At 43.3% G+C, this 21,026-nt stretch overlaps 1 long non-coding RNA gene across 1 annotated transcript; it reads left to right on the top strand.

Moving 5' to 3' along the window:
* The first annotated feature begins 73 nt into the window (after positions 1-73).
* LOC139362716 (uncharacterized) lies at positions 74-19,688 on the top strand. Its single transcript, XR_011621912.1, has 3 exons — positions 74-207; positions 13,893-14,020; positions 19,557-19,688. It is a non-coding gene; the product is annotated as an uncharacterized lncRNA (long non-coding RNA).
* Positions 19,689-21,026: the final 1,338 nt, after the last annotated feature.

The following is a 21,026-nucleotide window of genomic DNA, read 5'->3' as shown; positions in this document are numbered from 1 at the left end:
TTGAAGCCGCTCAGCGGTTAAAGCCAAGCCAGGTTAAAGCCAAGCCAGGGCTTCGGTAGACGTCTCACAGAAACAGGGACAACTGACGGGAGCCCCCACCCCTCGAACAAGTGACAAAAGCGATCACTCCGCAGAGGAAGACAGGCTTAATTAAATGTTCCTTTCGCCTCGGTGCATCAATGAGTTCCTTCATTTAAATATAAAAGGGTATGTTCTTTAAAAAAAAAAATCCGTGAGCCGAGATCGCGCCACTGCACTCCAGCCTGGGCGACAGAGCTAGACTCCGTCTCAAAAGAGAAAAAGAAAAAAATCCGTTACTCCCAGCCCCTGCTAAGTAACGATTGAGCAAGTATTTCAGAAGACCTGTCAGAGCAAAGGACCCTCTCACACGTGTTGAGAGCAATGCGAGTTGTTAGAACCCTTTGGGAAAGTAATCCAGGAATAGCTATTAAAATTGAAAACGCACGTGACCTTTGACCCAGCGATCTTTCCTCTCAGAATCTTCCAGAAGTAAAAGGAACAGTAAATAAGTTATGTGTGAAAGTGTTACTGGGGGAACCCTACCTGGGAGGTAGGGTTAAGTGGGAACAGTGTGGCTAATCTTTAAAGACTATTATGAAGACTTTACGCATGTGTTAAATCTCCCTGTGTGGATCTAGAGGGACAGACAGCCATGATGTGGTGTTAAACGAGAAAAGATGTCTGTACAGTAATGTCTAAATAATCAAGTTGAATGATCAAGAATTAATTTTTTAAATGTCTAATAACAAAGAGAAGCCTGTGTGTGTGTGTGTGACAGGACATTTTTTAATAAGCACGGGGAAAGATGAAGAAACACGCAAGGGTGGTTGAGAGGAGGCAGTAGGAGGTACTAGGAAAATGGAAAAGGGAAGATGAGAGGCAGAAGGATTATGGGGGAAGAGTACTTATGGTATAACATTCACTAAAAATGAATATAAAAACCTTAACTATAGGACAGGCGCAGTGGCTCACGCCTGTAATCCCAGCACTTTGGGAGGTCAAGGCGGGCGGATCACTTGAGGTCAGTAGTTTGAGACCAGCCTGGCCAACGTGGTGAAACCCTGTCTCTACTAAAAATGTAAAAATTAGCCAGGTGTGGTGGCGGGCGCCTGTAATCCCAGCTATTCGGGAGGCTGAGGCAGAAGAATCGCTTGAATCCGGGAGGTGGAGGTTGTAGTGAGCCGAGATCATGCCACTGCACTCCAGCCTGGGCAACAGAGCGAGACTCCATCTTTAAAAAAAAAAAAAGAAAGAAAATCTTACCTGTAGTATTACTACAAAAATGTAAATAAAAAAAAGTGTATGGATAAAGACTAGATAGTAACATGGACGAATGAAAATGAATTTAATTAGAAATGGAATGAGGGGTTTTCTCTTTGATTTTAATTGTGATTTTAATGTTTTCATTGTATAAAATGTTAATTTTGTTTTTGTTGTTATTGTTTTAGAGACAGGGTCTTGGTCTGTCACCCAGGCTGTAGTATAACGATATAATCATAGCTCACTACAACCTGGAACTTCTGGGCTCAAGCGAACCTCCCACCTTAGCCTCCCAAGTAGCTGGGCCTAGAGGCACGTGCCACCATGCCCAGATAATTTTTACATTTGTTTAGAGACACTGTCTCATATGTTGCCCAGGCTGGTCTTGAACTCCTGGCCCCAAGCAGTCCTCCCACCTCAGATTCCTAAAGCGCTGGGATTACAGTAAGCCACCACACCCAGCCTAAAATGTTAATTTTTAATTTAAAATGTTAGGCCGAGTGCGGTAGCTCACACCTGTAATACCAGCACTTTGGGAGGCCGAGGTGGGTGGATCACTTGAGGTCAGGAGTTCAAGACCAGCCTGGCCAACATGGTGAACCCCATCTCTACTAAAAATATAAAAATTAGCCAGGTGTGATGGCATGTGCCTGTAATCCCAGCTACCCGGGAGGCTGAGGCAGGAGAGTTGTTTGAACCAGGGAGGTGGAGGTCGCAGTGAGCCAAGAGCGCACCATTGCACTCCAGCCTGGGAAACACAGCAAGACTCCATCTCAAAAAAAAGTTAATTTAGTTGTAGTTTCCATATTGTTTTGCAATAAAATAACATTTTTTAAAAAGGAAGGGTGGGCCGGGCGTGGTGGCTCAAGCCTGTAATCCCAGCACTTTGGGAGGCCGAGACGGGCGGATCACGAGGTCAGGAGATCGAGACCATCCTGGCTAACACAGTGAAACCCCGTCTCTACTAAAAAATACAAAAACCTAGCCGGGCGAGGTGGCGGGTGTCTGTAGTCCCAGCTACTCGGGAGGCTGAGGCAGGAGAATGGCGTGAACCCGGGAGGCGGAGCTTGCAGTGAGCTGAGATCCGGCCACTGCACTCCAGTCTGGGCGACAAAGCGAGACTCTGTCTCAACAACAAAAAAAAAAAAAAAAAAAGGAAGGGTGATGTCAGTGAAAATGGTGGATTAAGGACCCCAGAAAGTTTGCCTTTCCATAAAGGAAGCAATGAAAGAACTGATAAAAATTGTCAGAATCAACTTTCTTAGAGCCCTGGATATTAGTCAAAGGCTTGTAGCAACCCATCTAGCATTTAGTCAAGAAAAACAGCAAACTCTCAGTAAGAACAGCAATCTTTATAGTATTTTAATTTACCCTAGTCCTATCGCCCACCCCCGCCACCGCTCCACCATCTCTAGTTCCATGGCAGCCTTGAAAACTTACAGCCCACATTCCTAGTACCTGTACCAGAGGGAGGAGACAGGGATGGAGCTACTTCAAAGTCTCATTCCCAAAGAAGAGTCATTATTTGACCTATCTAGTGGGTCCCTGGAAAAAAACCCAGAAAGGCTTGTCTTTATTCAACCTTATTGGAACCAGCTCAGTCCTAAAGGTTTTTCCACCTGAAGAGGGAGTTATTTGTCAAATATTTTAACATCGTGACTGGCTGAGGCAATAGGTAACAGTAGGGGCAAACAATAGACTAACCAAGAAATGTAAAAGGAAACGTTGAAGGATGAGATGTCCATAAGGGCTTTGAAAAGCTCCAGTATATTTTTAGGAATTTAGAAGGCCATGTGCGTGCGTAGGTCTGTGCACATGCTCTGTTAACACCTGGGAAGATCCTTACCTCTCACTACTAGCTGACACTGAGGCTCTGTGCTAGCAGGAAATAAAAGCTATGCAGAGTTGAAAACTGCCTAATGAAAATTGGAGACATGCCCCAAAGTGCATACAGAGCCCCTTGGCAAAGACTAGGAGACATATTGGTTCCAGGTGTTTAAGGAAATCTCCATCTAATCATTAGTTGACCAAGTAGAGACTTCAATAGTCACAAACAATGAAGATACACACTTTACAAAATTAGTTCAAAAAAGTTACTAAACAGCAACTATTAGGTTGGTGCAAACCGCAATTACTTTTGCACCAACCTAATACTAAAATAAGCACAATCAAACCCTGAGGAAAGAGGAGTATCTGACTAGAGAGTTGGCACATTGTTTGAAATGTCCAATTTTCAACTAAAAATTACATAACTTGCAAAGAAACTAGAAAGTAAGACCCATGCAAAGGAAATAAGAGCAATCAATAAAAACTGTTCCTAAGAAAAAGTTGAACTTTGGCCGGGCGCGGTGGCTCAAGCCTGTAATCCCAGCACTTTGGGAGGCCGAGACGGGCGGATCACGAGGTCAGGAGATCAAGACCATCCTGGCTAACACAGTGAAACCCCGTCTCTACTAAAAAATACAAAAAACTAGCCGGGCGAGGTAGCGGGCGCCTGTAGTCGCAGCTACACGGGAGGCTGAGGCAGGAGAATGGCGTAAACCCGGGAGGCGGAGCTTGCAGTGAGCCAAGATCCAGCCACTGCACTCCAGCCTGGGCGACAGAGCGAGACTCTGTCTCAAAAAAAAAAAAAAAAAAAGAAAAAGAAAAAGTTGAACTTCGTAGACAAAGAGTGTAAATCAGCTATTTTTGATATGTTCAAAGAGCTAAAGGAAACCATCTCTAAAAACGTAAAAGAAAGGGTGAGAATGATGCCTTGCCAAACAGAATATTAATAAAGACAGAGAAATTATAATAAGGAACCAATAAATGTTCTGGAGCCAAAAAGTACAATAACTGAAATGAAAAATTCACTAGAAGGGTTCAGCAGCAGATTTGAGCATGCAAAACAAAAAAAATCAGCAAACTTGAAGATAGATCAATTGAGATTATCTGGTCTGTGGAACAGAAAGGAAAAAGAAGAATGAAAAGAGCCTCAGAGAACTGTGGGACACCATCAGATATACCAACAACACATAATGGAAGTTTTAGAAGGAGAAGACAGAGAAAGGAAAGAAAGAATATTTGAAAAATTTTTGGCTAAAATTTCTCAAATTTGATGAAAAACATTAATCTACACATCCAAGAAGCTTACTTAATGAATTCCAAGTAGGAAAAACTGAAATAGATCTACACCTAGATACATCATAATCAAACTTTTGAAAGACAAAGAGAATCTTGAAAGCAGCAAGAAAGTAGCAACTCATCATGTACAAGGAATCATCAGTAAAATTAACAGTTAACTTCTCATCAAAAACCATACATGCATGTGGAAGGTAGTGTGATGATGTATTCAAAATGTGAAAAGAATCAACCAAGAATTTTATATCCAGCAAAACTGTCTTTCAGAAATGAAGGAGAAGGCCAGGCGTGGTGGCTCACACCTGTAGTCCCAGCACTTTGGGAGGCTGAGGTGGGTGGATCACGAGGTCAGGAGTTTGAGATCAGCCTGGCCAACATGGTGAAACCCGTGTCTACCAAAAATACAAAAATTAGCTGGGCCTGGTGGCAGGTGCCTGTAATCCCAGCTACTCAGGAGGACAAGAGTGAGACTTCATCTCAAAAAAAAAAAGAAAGAAAAGAAAAGAAATGAAGGAGAAATTAGTTCAACATCTGGGTTTTCTTAGGAACAGTTTTTATTGATTGCTCTTATTTCCTTTGTATGGGTCTTACTCTCTAGTTTCTTTGCAAGTTACATAATTTTTAGTTGAAAATTGGACATTTCAAATAATGTGCCAGACAAACAAAAGCTGAGGCTGTTAGTTGCTAGCAAGGAGAAACACTAAAGAGAGTCTTTGGGGCTGAAAGTAAAAGACACTAAACAGTAACTGGAATTCTCATGAAGAAAGAAAAGCACCAGTAAAGGTAACTACATAGGTAAATGAAAAAGACAGTATAAATGTATTTTTTGTTTGTAACCGCCCTCATCTGATTTAAGACAAATACATAATGCAGTAATTACAAATATAAGTTGATGGACAATGTTTTGAAGATGTAATTTGTGACAATAATGGCAGAAGGAAATGGGGAAGGAAAGTGAAGCCACAGAGAAGCAGTTTTTATATACTGTGGAAATTGGTATTAATCAAAACTGGATTTTTATAAATTAAGATGTTGTTGGTAATTCCTAGTGCAACCAATAACCAATAAAATAAATGAGGCCAGGCACGGTGGCTCACGCCTGTAATCCCAGCATTTTGGGAGGCCGAGGCAGATGGATCACCTGAGGTCAGGAGTTCGAGAACAGCCTGGCCAACATGGTGAAACCCCATCTCTACTAAAAATACAAAACAATTAGCCAGGTGTGGTGGCAGGCACCTGTAATCCCAACTACTCAGGAGGCTGAGGCAGGAGAATTGCTTGAACCCAGGAGGTGGAGGTTACAGTGAGCCAAGATCGTGTCACTGCACTCCTGCCTGGGCAACAGAGTTAGACTCCATCTCAATAAAAAAGAAAAGAAAAGAAAAAAAGAAATGATAAGATAATTTAAATGGCACACTGGCAAATATCTATATAATACAAAAGAAGGCAGTACTAGAGGAGTTGAAAAACAAAAAAAGACAAAAGACATAGAAAAAGTAGAAAAATGGCAGACAAATCCTACCTTATTAGTAATTACATTAAATGTAAATGGATTAAGCCTTCCAATTAAAAAATAGAGATGGGCATAATGGACCAAAACAAACAACAAAAATAGAAAACATGATCTAACTATATGCTGCATTCAAAAGATACATTTTGGATCCAAAGACAAATAGATTGAAAGTAAGAGCTAGTGTGAGGCAGTTCCAAGATGGTCAAATAGGAACAGCTCCAGGCTACAGCTCCCAGTGTGAGCGACACAGAAGACGGGTGATTTCTGCATTTCCAACTAAGGTACTGGGTTCATCTCACTGGGGCATGTCGGACAGTGGGTGCAGCCCACCGAGCAAGAGCTGAAGCAGGGCGAGGCATCGCCTCACCTGGGAAGCACAAGAGGTAAGGGAATTCCTTTTCCTAGCCAAGGGAAACCATGACACACAGCACCTGAAAAATCGGGTCACTCCCACCCTAATACTGCACTTTTCCAAGGGTCTTAGCAAACAGCACACCAGGAGATTATATCCTGTGCCTGGCTCAGAGGGTCCTGTGCCCACAGGGCCTCCCTCATTGCTAGCACAGCAGCCTGATATCTAACTGCAAGGTGGAAGCAAGGCTGGGGGAGGGACGCCCACCATTGCTGAGGCTTGAGAAGGTAAACAAAGCGACTGAGAAACTCGAACAGGGTGGAGCCTACCGCAGCTCAAGGAGGCCTGCCTGCCTCTATAGATTCCACCTCTGGGGACAGGGCATAGCTAAACGAAAGGTAACAGAAACCTCTGCAGATTTAAATGTCCCTGACTGACAGCTTTGAAGAGAGTAGTGGTTTTCCCAGCATGGAGTTTGAGATCTGAGAATGGACAGACTGCCTCCTTAAGTGGGTCCCCCCAAGTAGCCTAACTGGGAGGCACCCCTCAGTAGGGGCAGACTGACACCTCACACGGCCGGGTACCCCTCTGAGACAAAGCTTCCAGAGGAACGATCAGGCAGCAACATTTGCTGTTCTGCAATATTCACTCTTCTGCAGCCTCCACTGCTGATACCCAGGCAAACAGGCTCTGGAGTGGACCTCCAGCAAACTCCAACAGACCTGCAGCTGAGGAACCTGACTCTCAGAAGGAAAACTAACAAACAGAAAGGACATCCACACCAAAACACCATCTGTACGTCACCATCATCAAAGACCAAAGGTAGGTAAAACCACAAAGATGGGGAAAAAACAGCAGAAAAGCTGAAAATTCTAAAAATCAGAGCACCTCTCCCCCTCCAAAGGAATGCAGCTCCTTGCCAGCAACAGAAGAAAGCTGGATGGAGAATGACTCTGACAAGTTGAGAGAAGAAGGCTTCAGACGATCAAACTTCTCCAAGCTAAAGGAGGATGTTCAAACCCATCGCAAAGAAGCTAAAAGCCTTGAAAAAAGATTAGATGAATGGCTAACTAGAATAACTAATGTAGAGAAGTCCTTAAATGACCTGATAGAGCTGAAAACCGTGGCACGAGAACTACGTGACAAATGCACAAGCATCAGTAACCAATGTGATCAACTGGAAGAAAGGGTATCAGCAATTGAAGATCAAATGAAAGAAATAAAGTGAGAAGAGAAGTTTAGAGAAAAAAGAGTAAAAAGAAACTAACAAAGCCTTCCAAAACTATGGGACTATGTGAAAAGACCAAATCTACATCTGATTGGTGTACCTGATAGTGATGGGGAGAATGGAACAAAGTTGGAAAACACTCTTCAGGATATTATCAAGGAGAACTTCCCCAACCTAGCAAGGCAGACCAACATTCAAACTCAGGAAATACAGAGAATGCCACAAAGATACTCCTCGAGAAGATCAACTCCAAGACCCATAATTGTCAGATTCTCCAAAGTTGAAATGAAGGAAAAAATGTTAAGGGCAGCCAGAGAGAAAGGTCAGATTAACCGCAAAGGGAAGCCCATCAGACTAATAGCGGATCTCTTGGCAGAAACTCTATAAGCCAGAAGAGAGTGGGAGCCAATATTCAACATTCTTAAAGAAAAGATTTTTCAACCCAGAATTTCATATCCAACCAAACTAAGTTTCATAAGTGAAGGAGAAATAAAATCCTTTACAGACAAGCAAATGCTGAGAGATTTTGTCACTACCAGGCCTGCCCTACAAGAGTTCCTGAAGGAAGCACTAAACATGGAAAGGAACAACCAGTACCAGCCACTGCAAAAACATGCCAAAATGGAAAGACCATTGATGCTAGGAAGGAACTGCATCAACTAATGAGCAAAATAACCAGCTGACATCATAATGACAGGATCAGATTCACACATAACAATATTAACCTTAAATGTAAATGTCCTAAATCCTCCAATTAAAAGACATAGACTGGCAAATTGGATAGAGTCAAGACCCATCAGTGTGCTGTATTCAGGAGACCCATCTCACATGCAGAGACACACATAGGCTCAAAATAAAGGGATGGAGGCAGATCTACCAAGCAAATGGAAAACAAACAAAAAAAAAGGCAGGGGTTGCAATCCTACTCTCTGATAAAACAGACTTTAAACCAACAAAGATCAAAAGAGACAAGGCCATTACATAATGGTAAAGGGATAAATTCAACAAGAAGAGCTAAGTATCCTAAATATATATGCACCCAATACAGGAGCACCCAGATTCATAAAGCAAGTCCTTAGAGACTTACAAAGAGACTTAGACTCCCACACAATAATAATGGGAGACTTTAACACCCCCACTTCAACATTAGATCAACAAGACAGAAAGTTAACAAGGATATCCAGGACTTGAACAAATTCTGCACCAAGCAGACCTAATAGACATCTATAGAACTCTCTACCCCAAATCAATAGAATATACATTCTTCTCAGCACCACATCACACTTATTCTAAAATTGACCATATAGTTGGAAGTAAAGCATTCCCCAGCAAATGTAAAAGAACAGAAATTATAACAAACTGTCTTTCAGACAGCAAGTGCAATCAAACTAGAACTCAGAACTAAGAAACTCACTCAGAACCGCTCAACTACATGGAAACTGAACAACCTGCTCCTGAATGACTACGGGATACATAACAAAATGAAGGCAGAAATGTTCTTTGAAACTAAAGAGAACAAAGATAATAACATACCAGAATCTCTGGGACACATTTAAAGCAGTGTGTAGAGGGAAATTTATGGCACTTAATGCCCACAAGAGAAAGCAGGAAAGATCTAAAATTGACATCCTAACATCACAATTAAAAGAACTAGAGAAGCAAGAGCAAACACATTCAAAAGCTAGCAGAAGGCAAGAAATAACTAAGATCAGAGCAGAACTGAAGGAGATAGGGACACAAAAAAACCCTTCAAAAAATCAATGAATCCAGGAGCTGGTTTTTTGAAAAGATCAACAAAATTGATAGACCGCTAGCAAGACTAATAAAGAAAAAAAGAGAGAAGAATCAAATAGACGCAATAAAAAATGATAAAGGGGATATTGCCACCAACCCCACAGAAATACAAACCACCATCAGAGAATACTATAAACACCTCTACGCAAATAAACTAGAAAACCTAGAAGAAATGGATAAATTCCTGGACACATACACTCTCCCAAGACTAAACCGGAAGAAGTTGAATCCCTGAATGGACCAATAGCAGGCTCTGAAATTGAGGCAATAATTAATAGCCGACCAACCAAAAAAAGTCCAGGACCAGACGGATTCACAGCCAAATTCTACCAGAGGTACAAAGAGGAGCTGCTACCATTCCTTGTGAAACTATTCCAATCAATAGAAAAAAGAGGGAATCCTCCCTAACTTATATTATGAGGCCAACATCATCCTGACACCAAAGCCTGACAGAGACACAACAAAAAAAGAGAATTTTAGACCAATATCCCTGATGAACGTGGATGCAAAAATCCTCAATAAAATACTGGCAAACCAAATCCAGCGGTACATCAAAAAACTTATCCACCATGATCAAGTGGGCTTCATCCCTGGGATGCAAGGCTGGTTTGACATATGCAAATCAATAAATGTAATCCATCATATAAACAGAACCAAAGACAAAAACCACATGATTATCTCAATAGATGCAGAAAAGGCCTTTCATAAAATTCAACAGCCCTTCATGCTAAAAACTCTCAATAAATTCGGTATTGATGGAACGTATCTCAAAATAATAAGAGCTATTTATGACAGACCCACAGCCAATATCACACTGAATGTGCAAAAACTGGAAGCGTTCCCTTTGAACTGGCACAAGACAGGGATGCCCTCTCTCACCACTCCTATTCAACATAGTGTTGGAAGTTCTGGCCAGGGCAATCAGGCAAGAGAAAGAAACAAAGGGTATTCAACTAGGAAAAGCGGAAGTCAAATTGTCTGTGTTTGCAGATGACATGATTGTATATTTAGAAAACCCCGTGGTCTCAGCCCAAAATCTCCTTAAGCTGATAAGCAACTTCAGCAAAGTCTCAGGATAAAAAATCAATGTGCAAAAATCACAAGCATTCTTACACACCAATAACAGACAAGCACAGAGCCAAATCATGAGTGAACTCCCATTCACAATTGCTTCAAAGAGAATAAAATACCTAGGAATCCAACTTACAAGGAATGTGAAGGACCTCTTCAAGGAGAACTACAAACCACTGCTCAATGAAATAAAAGAAGACACAAACAAATGGAAGAACATTCCATGCTTTTGGATAGGAAGAATCAATATTGTGAAAATGGCCGTACTGCCCAAAGTAATTTATAGATTCAATGCCATCCCCATCAAGCTACCAATGACTTTCTTCACAGAATTGGAAAAAAACTACTTTAAAGTTCACATGGAACCAAAAAAGAGCCCACATTGCCAAGACATTCCTAAGACAAAAGAACAAAGCTGGAGGCATCATGCTACCTGACTTCAAACTATACTACAAGGGCTACAGTAACCAAAACACCATGATACTGGTACCAAAACAGAGATATAGACCAATGGAACAGAACAGAGCCCTCAGAAATAATACCACACATCTACAACCATCTGATCTTTGACAAACCTGACAAACACAAGAAACGGGGAAAGGATTCCCTATTTAATAAATGGTGCTGGGGAAAATTCGCTAGCCATATATAGAAAGCTGAAACTGGATCGCTTCCTTATACCTTATACAAAAATTAAATCAAGATGGATTAGAGACTTAAATGTTAGACCTAAAACCATAAAAACCCTAGAAGAAAACCTAGGCAATACCATTCAGGACATAGGCATGGGCAAGGACTTCCTGACTAAAACACCAAAAGCAATGGCAACAAAAGCCGAAATTGATAAATTAAACTAAAGAGCTTCTGCACAGCAAAAGAAACTACTATCAGAGTGAACAGGCAACCTACAGAATGGGAGAAAATTTTTGCAATCCACTCATCTGACAAAGGGCTAATATCCAGAACCTACAAAGAACTCAAACAAATTTACAAGAGAAAAACAAACAACCCCATGAAAAAGTGGGCAAAGGATATGAACAGACACTTCTCAAAAGAAGACATTTATGCAGCCAACAGACACATGAAAAAATGCTCATCATCACTGGTCATCAGAGAAATGCAAATCAAAACCACAATGAGATACCATCTCACACCAGTTAGAATGGCGATCATTAAAAAGTCAGGAAACAACAGATGCTGGAGAGGATGTGGAGAAATAGGAACACTTTTACACTGTTGTTGGGACTGCAAACTCTTTCAACCATTGTGAAAGACAGTGTGGTGATTCCTCAAGGATCTAGAACTAGAAATACCATTTGACCCAGCCATCCCATTACTGGGTATATACCCTAAGGATTATAAATCATACTGCTATAAAGACACATGCACACATATGTTTATTGTGGCACTATTCACAATAGCAAAGATTTGGAAGCAACCCAAATGTCCATCAATGACAGACTGGATTAAGAAAACATGGCACATATACACCATGGAATACTATGCAGCCATAAAAAAGGATGTGTTCATGTCCTTTGTAGGGATATGGATGCAGCTGGAAACCATCATTCTCAGCAAACTATCGCAAGAACAGAAAACCAAATGCCACATGTTCTCACTCATAGGTGGGAATTGAACAATGAGAACACTTGGACACAGGAAGGGGAACATCACACACCAGGGCCTGTCATGGGGTGGGGGCAGGGGGGAGGGATAGCATTAGGAGATATACCTAATGTAAATGACGAGTTAATGGGTGCAGCACACCAACATGGAACATGTATTCATATGTAACAAACCTGCATGTTGTGCACATGTACCCTAGAACTTAAAGTATAATTAATTAAAAGAAAAAAGAAAGAAAGTAAAAGGATGGAAAAAATATGCCATACAAATGGTAACCAAAAGAGGGCAGGAGTGCTTATACTAATATCAGACAAAATAGACATAAGATAAAAATTCTTACTGGAAATAAAGGAGGTTTTATAATGATCAAAGAATCAGTCTACCAAAAATTCATAATAAATATAAATTATATGCACTTAACAACAGAGTCCCAAAATACATGAAGCAAAAACTGACAGAACTGAAAGAAGAAATAGACAATTCAACAATAATAGTTGGAGGCTTTAATATCTACTTTCAATAATGAATAAAAAACTAGACAAAAGATCAGCAAGGATATAGAAGGGCAATACTATAATCCAGTGACCTGCCATGTTGGCCAGGCTGGTCTCGAACTCCTGACCTCAGGTAATCTGTCTGCCTCAACCTCCCAAAGTGCTGAGATTACAAGTGTGAGTCATTGTACCCAGCCTATCTTTTGCCTTAATGCATAGTTTCATTCTGCTGGGAATGATCTAGTGGGGACATTGTTGACGTTAGGTGAGGAGGTAACTGCAGCAACAAAGAGGGAACATACTGCCCATAAATTGGGGGATTCATGTTGATAGGGACAAGGACCTGCCCTCCTGTTGGTAAGGACCTGTGTTTTTCATAACTCAGGTAAGACAGAAAGGAAGGGTGTAGCATTTGTCAGTAGATTTGTATCTAGCCTTGGTAAGATGAGGGAAGGCCTTTATATTTGGTTAGTGTTCCTCCCAAAATTCCTCCACCCAAAATTCATGTCCATCCAGAATCTATGAATGTGACCTTATTTGTAAGAGAGTCTTTGCAGGTGTAATCAAGTTAAGGTGAGGTCATCGTGTATTAGGGTGAACCCTAATCCAAGGATGGGTGCCTTAGAAGAAGAAGGAAATTTGAGCACAGAGACAGGCACAAAGGATGAAGGCCAGGTGACAACAGAGGCAGAGATTGGAACGATGCATACAAATCAAGGAACATGACTGATCAATGGCAGTCACCAGAAGCTGGCAGAGGCGAGGAAGGATTCTTCCCTGGAGATTTCAGAGGAAGAATGGCCCTGCTGACACCTTGATTTTGGACTTCTAGCCCACAGAACTGTGAGAGAATCAATGTCTGTTGTTTCAAGCCCAGTGTATGGGAATTTGTTACAGCAGCTGTATTGGTCACAGTTCTCTAGAGGGACAGTTCTAGTTATATATATGTTAATACTTAATAAAAGTATTATATATAAAAGCTAATACTTTTATATTATATATATAAATATTATATATAAAAGTAACAAGTTCCCACAATAGGCTGTCTGCAAGCTTGAGGAGCAAGGACAGCCAGTTTGAGTCCCAAAACTGAAGAACTTGGAGTCCGATGCTTGAGGGCAGGAAGCATCCAGCACAGGAGAAAGATGTAGGCTGGGAGGCTAGGCCAGTCTTGCCTCTTCACGTTTTTTCTGCCTGCTTTATATTCCCTGACAGCTGATTAGATTGTGCCCACTAGATTAAGGGTGGGTCTGCCTTTCCCAGCCCACTGACTCAAATGTTAATCTCCTTTGGCAACACCCTCACAGACACACCCAGGATTAATACTTTGCATCCGTCAATCCAGTCAAGCTGACACTCAGTGTTAACCATCTAGCAGCCTCAGGTAACTAATTCAGCTTTCTGTTTTCTCAGTGAGATGTGAAGGAAGATCACCAGCCAGGTGGGGCTGCAGTGAGGGGTAGGAAAGCAGAAGATATGATCCAGTTGTCTCCGATGAAAAGACCAACTCTACCAGCAAAACGTAGGATTACCAGACAATGGTAAGTCCTGTTTAAGCTTGAAGATCATACATTAAAGTTAAAGCAGTCAGTCAATTATGTGATTGGTGTTTTTTCCAAACAGAGGTCAATTGCTTCTGAGTTGCAAAGAAGTTAGGTTCAACATGGATTGGGGTTCTGGCTTTTGCATTCAGTGGAGGCAGACCAAGGCATGTTTTGAGGGCCTTTGCAAAGGGGCAATTGTTTTAGTAGATTATGGAACCAATCTGGGCATGGAAGGAAAGAGAAGGCAAAGAAAGTATAAGAGACAGTGTGAAAGGTCAGGGATTGGAAATCTGAAATAAATCAAAACGTGGTTGCAGTGGTACAGAAAAGCTAAGGAAGACACAATACATAATAAATTAATACACAATAAAGACAGATTGTTTATTAAGAAAAGTATACAAATAACAATGAAGACATATAAAGTAAAAGAGTTTGGAGATAGAAGATGGTGATCAGAGAGTTTATTTGAAATGTGATACAAGTTTGGTTATGAGGAAATGAAATCATTATTTAAGGAGTGAATCTGTTGTTTCAAAAATGTCCCTGTGCTGTTTATGGAAAGACAGCAGTCACCTTGGGGCGGACCTTATTTGTTCTGGGAGGAATCACTGTGGAACCCCTCTTTACTATGTATTATGTGCATTATGTATTAGTGCATATGCTGCTCTTCCAATCTCAGAGACAAGTAGATCATATCTTCTCCTGAACGCTGAATTCATCTCCTAGGGCCGCCATAACAAATGTGGGAGTCTATTGTCTGAAGGATCACAGAGTAAGACCTTGTTATTTTGTAGCTTGACCATGACTGCCCTCGCAGTACCCCACATTGTACTGGGCTGGTCTCTGAGGAAGAGGGGGGGTCAGTTTTAACAGGGGTAAGGAACTTCCTGGAGCAAAGAGAGAAGCACGCTTCCTTTCTGTTTTGGGTCCAGTTCTCTAAAGCTCACTTTGAGATGTCGATTCTTGTGCAAGTTCTCTATTAAGGAAGTGCTCCCAGGAGAAGCTGGTGTAAGAGTGGGAGAAGCCAGGGAGGTAACAGGGAGAAGACAAGCAACGTCCCAGCCTTAGCCTGAAAACAAAGGGGACCTCTGGAATGTATAGTGTTCTCCTGTTCTTTGGTAGCTGTTGTGTTCTGTAAAGTTGCTGTGGACACTTAGTGAAAGTGATCCATTGCTCCTAGGGGAAATACAGGGCTAGGTTCCTGTGAGTGTCTGATCACATACTTGTCAACTGATCAATACACAACCTTGTTTCATGTTTTTCTATTTAGAGACACTTTCTTTAATAGATAGTGTTAATTCATTAGCATTGACCTCACGGATGACGGCACTATAACTCATGCCTGAAGAAAGCTTACCTAACACATGTGTTTTCTCTGTGAGGTACATCATAGCCTTCTCAAACTTAGGAACACCGCACAGTACTTCAGCACTACTCTGAGGAGCCATTGTAAACAGCAAAAACATCCACAAAAATCCCAACAATGCAAAAAATGGAGCACTAAATAGATCTCAAAAAGGACACTTGTCATGATAGCTGAAACAAGACAAGAAGGTTGCCTTGCTCAACCTCAGCTGGAGTTGTGCACTCAATTTTTTTGACTGCTCTGAGTATGTCCAAAAATGACAGTGAAAACACCATGCGTATTGATTTGGGGGTTACAGATAAATTTTAATGCTTATGCAAATTTGCACATACAGAATCTGCAAATAATGGGGATCGACTGTACATCTCCCCAAGTTTGTCCTTCCTCTAGGCTGTCATATCACTGCACTGGTCATCCATCCAGTATTGGCAAAGGCCTGCAGGGGAGTGTGCATGGGGGCAGAAGTAAAGTCCTAGGTCCTTCTGGCTCTCTGCACCTGCATTTGCACCTGGACAAAGTGGATCCAGTAGCCCAAGGGCAGGTCTCTGAAGAGTTTTGATGTAGGCCTTAGAAGCAAAACTTGCAGACGGGCATACCCGCAGGGCAAAAGGAACCCAAAGGCATCTCGACAGAGCAGATGATGTCCACAGTGTGCTCTGTGGGTCTAGTCACAGGAACATCACTCATGGGTGGAGATAATCCCCACAGAGGGAAGGGTAAGTCTGCACTGCTGCCCGAGGCTTGATGCCAGGACTGGGACAGTGTGTGACCCCTGGGACCAGACTTCAGAGTTGTTGCAATGACAACTCTAGCACATTACTTGTTTCCTTTGCTGTAACCTCCACTCTGACAGAAGGGACCCTGCCTTTTTCCCATGGACCCCCCACCCCTGGCCTACCTAGTTCAGTACCTGATATTCAGTAAATATTTGAGGAAAGAAAAAGTAACAAACATCACCCATCATCCCACCACCCAGGTGGAGCCCATATTAATCCCTGGGGACTTGCACTGGCCTTGAGTGGGGCTAGAAGCCCTGCTTGCAGATTGCATCCAGCCTAAGTTAAAGCGATCGTTTGGAGGTCGTGGGCAGGCTGATGGCTCTGTAAGGAACCCTATCTCTCATGCACTGGCCATCACTGCTGTGGCCGGAGGATCTCCACAAATAATGTGGTAGAAAGAAAGATGGCTTCTGTTTTTATCATGGCTTTATCAACTATCCTGAGAGTGTCAGTCTCGGGAATATATATGTATGTACTTGAGCCAGTAGTGTTAGAGATGGAATTGTGTTCCCTGCTCCCCAAATTCCTACGTTGAAGTCCTAATCCCTAGTACCTTGGAATGTAATTGTATTTGAAGGTGGGGGTCTGTAAAGATGTAATTAAATTAAAAATAAGTAATTAGAGTGGGCCCTAATTCAATGACAGGTGTCCTTGTAAGAGGAGGAAATTTAGGCCAGGCTCAGTGGCTCCCACCTGTAATCCCAGCACTTTGGGAGGCTGAGACAGGTGGATCACTTAAGGTCAGGAGTTCGAGACCAGCCTGGCCAACAAAGTGAAACCCCAGCTCTACTAAAAATACAAAAATTATTCAGGCGTGGTGGCACACGACTGTAATCCCAGCCACTCAGGAGGTTGAGGCAGAAGAATTGCTTGAACTAGGAGGCAGAGGTTGCAGTGAGCCGAGATGGGAAGAAGAGAACAGGCAGATCTTCACCTCCCATTGGCAAGAAGAGCTGAGAAGGAACCAGTCTTTGGAGTGCCAAGGTCCCTCCCCTACCCCACAGATTGGCCAAAGTTCACCTTCCTGCCCTCCACCCTCCAACATTATTCGTCTTGACTGAATAACAGACTTCGGGGAATCGCTGGGTGATTGTGGCTGATGATTGAAGGCTGTGTTGTAGAGTGAAATCAGTCCTTCTTGGTAGAAGGGGCTGGTTTTCCTAAGAGGTGGGTGTGGAGATTTTGAGTTGAGGATTTGTGCTGCTGAGTTTCCATCTGCCCCTCTAGGTCCACTTTCCATTCTCCTGTACCCTGCCTGGTGTTCCCAGAAGCTGACCTCGATGGATGGGGTCAGAGGCATCCCCAGCTCTCTTCCACGGAGACCCATCCATGCCAGGAGCTGGCAGGTGATCAGAGAGGAGAGTGCGGATGGGCGCAGAGATCCCGGGCTTTTCCTTGAGTGGCTGGTCATATCCTTGTGCCAGGGGCCACAGCTCCTGTCCGGAGGCCAGTTCCACACAGTTCTTCCTCAGCATTCTGGTAACTTCTTCCTTCCCCAGACCTTCAGTGGGGGTAAGGGCTCCTCTTTGCTGCTAACCCCAGGATGCTGCCCCATCCCTTTTTGCTTTCTGTAACTCCTGCTCCCTCCATTTCACTCCATTGTAAATAATAATCTTCTCTTTGAGACGGAGTCTCACTCTGTTGCCCAGGCTGGAGTACAGTGGCGCAACCTCAGCTCACTGCTATCTCCACCTCCTGGGTTCAAGCGATTCTCCTGCCTCAGCCTCCTGAGTAGCTGGGATTATAGGTGCGTGCCACTGCGCCTGGCTACTTTTTGTATTTTTAGTAGAGACAGGGTTTCACCATATTGGTCAGGCTGGTCTCAGACTCCTGACCTGATGATCCACCTGCCTTGGCCTCCCGAAGTGCTGGGATTACAGGCGTGAGCTACCGCGCCCAGCCCATTGTAAATAATCTTTTATTTATTATTATTATTATTATTATTATTATTATTATTATTATTATTATTTTTAGACAGAGTCTTGCTCTGTCACCCAGGCTGGAGTGCAGTGGTGCAATCTCAGCTCACTGCAAGCTCCACCTCCTGGGTTCACGCCATTCTCCTGCCTCAGCCTCCTGAGTAGCTGGGACTACAGGCGCCCACCACCACGCCAGGCTAATTTTTTGTATTTTTTTAAATGTAGACGGCGTTTCACCGTGTTAGCCAGGATGGTCGCGATCTCTGGACCTTGTGATCCGCCAGCCTTGGCCTCCCAAAGCGCTGGGATTACAGGCGTGAGCCACCACGCCCGGCCTGTAAATAACCTTAAACTCTCCAGACAGACAGCTGGAGGTGCCATCTGCGTTTTCCAGGGTATCCTGGCAGAGAACAGACCAAAAGCAGAGAGAAGGTCCTGAAATGGAAGGAAGGCCAGGGCCTGGGCTGTTCTTAAGCAGGTTCATTTTCCCTTAGATTATGAGGAATCATCTGATTGAGTGGACAAATTAAACATTTTCTCACAATTCCTTTCAATGCTCAGACCCTTTGGAGAGGCCTGGCACCCTCACTCTGTGAGAGCACCGTGGGAGCTCGGGGAGGAGCAGGCAGAGATATGTGGCCTTTCCTGCCTCTCACCTGCTCTCACCTGCGGCCAGCGAGGCGGCAGACCACAGACAGCAGTGTCGCAGAGCCCCAGGAAGAGACCTGATGTAAAGCGTGTGGTGACTCAGAGAGCAACAGGAAGCAGCTGCCAAGGGGCTACCCCATAGCAGACGTCGAGGAGCGTCTCCACTGCAGACAAACCCCACAGCGGATGGGGGACGGTGTCTCCACCCCAGACAAACCACCTCATCGTGGTGACAAATATCAAATATGCAACACTTGAACCCGGGAAACGGAGGTTGCAGTGAGCTGAGATGGTGCCACTGGACTCCAGCCTGGGCAACAGAGTGAGACTCTGTCTCAAAAAAAAAAAAAAAAAAAAAAAAAATCACTACTACATTTATTGCACATGTGCCAGGCACAATGCTCAGCTCTGTGGATTATCTCATCTACTTTTCATAACCACCATGTTTAGTATGAATTACTATTATACCCACATCAGAGCTGAAGAAAGACTCAATTAGGAGGGATGAAGTAGCTTGTCAAGGCCAGCCAGACATTAGGTTGCTCGAATCTTGTGACCTCCACAGTCTAGGCTTTTAAGTCTCTCAAGAATGGAGAAATTAGACAATAAAGTGATTACAGGGTCACCCTTCCTCCCCCTGCAGGCTGCAAGCTGCATGCAGCCATCTGGGATGGTGAGGTGAAGCCATGTGCCAGCGACAGCAGGCGAGCAGAGATCCTGGCCCTGACTCCCTCCAGAAGTGGTTTCGGTCCTGGAACACCTATCTCCTGCCTTCTATCTTGTTTAAGCCATTTGTGTTCTGGGTTTTCTCTCCCTCACAGCTCAAGCTACATCTGACTCATTCACCATATTAAGGATTTTGGTCTCGATCCCAAGAGTTCCAGTGAGAGCTGAAGCAAGGCCAGGAGCAGGTGGACTGAGGCACGTGAGGATGAGCCAGCAGGCCTTTGAGGGTCACTGGTTGTGGTGGGAAGAGGGAGGATCTGAGATCACCCAGACTCCTGGCCTGGGCAACTAAAGATTGTCGAGGCCCATTCACAGGGAAGCACATTTTTGGACTGAAGGTGGGGAGTTGGAACCAGATACCGAAGTGCAAGCTGCCTCCATTCAGGTGGACTGCAGGAATCAAGGCGGGAGCTTGCGTTCTGCTCACTCTGCTTTCTGCCAGGCTTCTCTCCCTGACCAGCCCAGACTCACATCTTTGTCCACTCTGGGGCTGCCTGTGGTCTTACAAGACAAGCCCTCCTGCACCACTGAGCAACTGCTTCCCTAAGCATCACTGCCCAGAAGTTAAAGCAGAGCCCAGTAACCATGTAGGTCTTCTTCATGAGCTCTGAAAATACTGTTCTGTGTCATCTGCACGTGGCCAAAGTCCTTTCATAACTTGGTACCACTTTATTGATCTGTTTTAGTTTTATGCATTAACCATGACTGTATTTGATATTTTCAAAGCAAAGCACACCTATATAAAGTTTGCAAAGCAAGTACAATAAAAAATTTAAGTTTTAGGTTCTAAGTGAGGTGTATATATTTTTAATCCAGCTCATTCACACAATTTATCTCATTAAAGGAAAATCTACTCCTCCTTTTTCTCATAAAGAAACCTGAAACACTCATTCTTTTTAACACCATATTGGTGAATTTCTACAGTTCTTAATAGTTGGCAGAATTCTCCAATTGTAAAGGGTTCTTTCCCCATTGTTCTCCATTTCTCTTTTACCCTATCTCTTCCACTCCCCCCATCCCATATGACTGCCAGAGGGAGAGCAAAGAGTGCACAGGGGTGGGGAAAGGGAGAGAGAGTGCATGAGGAATATCCATGTTCATGGGTTTACTCAATGTTATTTTGAGATTTGTACTAAACTGAGTGGGAAGTGCTGATGATAAGAGAATACCAGTACTAGCCTTAAACTCAAGCTGGTAGGAAAGACGGACGGAACATGGAAAAGTAACCAAAAAAGTGAAAAGGGGAGGAATAGAAGCCAAACACGGTAGAGAGCAGGGGAGAAGGGAGCGCTTGGCAGCCAAGCTCCCTGGGATTTACCGTTCCCCATTCACCAGCCCTGACCCACCCCATTCCACCGGGCTGTCAGTGCAGCACGCCAGGGGCAGGCAGATTTCTCGCGGGCTGTGCACAAGTATGATGGTGTGATTAGTGTGTCTTGGGCGCAGTTAACACATACCTCACAGTAGAACACATTTGTCTCTCTTAATTACACAAAACATAAAAGAAGTGTGAAAATCCCCAACCTCAATTCTCTCTCCCTTCCGATTCCCATCCTCCCAGAGGT

This window comes from Macaca nemestrina, chromosome 4 (assembly GCF_043159975.1).
Source record: "Macaca nemestrina isolate mMacNem1 chromosome 4, mMacNem.hap1, whole genome shotgun sequence".
In the NCBI taxonomy this organism is placed as follows: domain Eukaryota; kingdom Metazoa; phylum Chordata; class Mammalia; order Primates; family Cercopithecidae; genus Macaca; species Macaca nemestrina.
The sequence above is the reverse complement of the archived record's forward strand: the minus strand, read 5'-3'. Positions and strand labels throughout refer to the sequence as shown.